Source organism: Cebus imitator, unplaced genomic scaffold, assembly GCF_001604975.1.
Source record: "Cebus imitator isolate Cc_AM_T3 unplaced genomic scaffold, Cebus_imitator-1.0 Scaffold331, whole genome shotgun sequence".
NCBI lineage: Eukaryota > Metazoa > Chordata > Mammalia > Primates > Cebidae > Cebus > Cebus imitator.
Window position 1 is genome coordinate 1,972,553 of NW_016107646.1, and position 2,184 is coordinate 1,974,736.

General features: G+C 49.4%; 1 protein-coding gene across 1 annotated transcript in view; it reads left to right on the forward strand.

The window, feature by feature from the left end:
* Window positions 1-2,184, forward strand: part of VPS13B (vacuolar protein sorting 13 homolog B) — an 829,147-nt gene that overhangs the window by 782,383 nt on the left and 44,580 nt on the right. The window lies entirely within an intron of this gene.

A 2,184-nucleotide genomic window follows, 5' to 3' on the forward strand; every position in this document is an offset into this window, starting at 1 on the left:
ATATTTCTTGGAAGCTTTGTTTCTTCCTTTTCATTCTTTTTTCTCTAATCTGCTCTTCCTGCTTTATTTCATTAAGTTGATCTTCAGTCTCTGATATCCTTTCTTCTGCTTGATCGATTTGGCTATTGATACTGTGTAAACTTCACAAAGTTCTCATGCTGTGTTTTTCAGCTCCATCAGGTCATGTATATTCTTCCCTAAAATGGGTATTCTAGTTAGCAATTTGTGTAACCTTTTTTCAAGGTTCTTAGCTTCCTTACATTGGGTTAGAACATGCTCCTTTAGCTTGGTGGAATTTGTTATCATCCACCTTCTGAACCCTACATCTGTCAATTCATCAAACTCATTCTTCATCCAGTTTTGTTCCCTTGCTTGCAAGAAGTTGTGAGACTTTGGCGAAGAAGAGGAATTCTGGTTTTTGGAATTTTCAGCCTTTTTGCTCTGGTTTCCCTCATCTTTGGTCTTTGCTGTTGGTGATGTTTGGATGAAATTTTTGCATGGTCATCCTTTTTGTTGATGTTGATGCTGTTGCTTTGTGTTTCTTAGTTTTCATTCTAATGGGCCCCTCTTCTGCAGGTCTGTTGGAGTTTTCTGGGGATCCACCCCAGACCCTGTTTGCCTGGGTATCACCAGCAGAGGCTGCAGAACAGCAAAGATTGCTGCCTGCTCCTTCCTTTGGAATCATTGTCTCAGAGGGGTACCTGCCAGATTCCAGCCGGAGCTCTCCTGTATGAGCTGTCTGTCCACCCCTGCTGGAAGGTGCCTCCCCATCAGGAGGCACAGAGGTCAAGGATCCACTTGAGGAGGCAGTTTGTCCCTTAGCAGAGCTTGTGTGCTGTGGTGGGAGAGCTGCTGCTGTCTTCACAGCTGGCAGGCAGGAACATTTAAGTCTGCTGAAGCTATGCCCAATGCCACCCCTTCCCCCAGGTGCTCTGTCCCAGAGAGATGGGAGTTTTATCTATAAGCCCTTGACTGGGCTGCTGCCTTTCTTTCAGAGATGCCCTGCTGAGAGAGGAGGAATCTAGAGAGGCAGTCTGGCTACAGCAGCTTTGTGGTGCTGCAGTGGGCTCTGTCCAGTTTGAACTTCCTGGTGGCTTTGTTTACACTGTGAGAGGAAAACTGCCTACTCAAGCCTCAGTAATGGTGGATGCCCCTCCCACCACTAAGCTCCAGAGTCCCAGCTCCACTTCAGACTGCTTCTGCTGGCAGCAAGAATTTCAAGCCAGTGGATCTTAGCTCACTGGGCTCTGTAGGAATTGGGGATCACTGAGCACGACCACTTGACTCACTGGCTTCAGCCCCCTTTCCAGGGGAGTAAATGGTTCTGTCTTGCTGGCATTCCAGGCACTGATGGGGTACAGAAATAAACTCCTGCAGCTAGCTCGGTCTCTGCCCAAATGGCTGCCCAGTTTTGTGCTTGAAACCCAGAGCCCTGGTGGTGTAGGCGCCCAAGAGAATCTCCTGGTTTATGGGTTGTGAAGACAATGGAAAAACCATAGTATTCGGGGCTGGACAGCACCATCCCTCATGGCACAGTCCCTCATGGCTTCCCTTGGCTAGGGGAGGGAGTTCCCCAACACCTTGTGCTTCCCAGGTGAGGTGACCCCCACCTTGCTTCTGCTTACCCTCTGTGAGCTGCACCCACTGTCTAACCAGTCCCAGTGAGATGAAGCAGGTACCTGAGTTGGAAATGCAGAGACTATCTACCTTCTGTGTTAGTCTCACTGGGAGCTGCACACAAGAGCTGTTCCTATTCGGCCATCTTGCCCAGGAGTTTTTTTTTTTTTTTTGAGATGGGTTCTTGCCCTTTCACCCAGGCTAGAGTGCAATGGTGCAATCTCCGCTCACTGCAGCCTCTGCCTTCCAGGCTCAAGCTATTCTCCTGCCTCAGCCTCCCAAGTAGCAGGGGCTACAGGCACGCACCACAACACCCAGCTAATTTTTATATTTTTAGTAGATACAGGGTTTCACCATGTTGGCCAGGCTGGTCTCAAACTCCTGACCTCATGATCACTTGAGGTCAGGAGTTTGAGATCAGCCGGGCGTTGTGGTGTGTGCCTGTAGTCCCTGCTACTCGGGAGACTGAGGCATGAAAATTGCTTCAACCTGGAAGGCAGAGGTTGCAGTGAGCCGAGATCGTGCCATTGCACTCCAGCCTGGGCAATGGAGTGAGACTCCATCTCA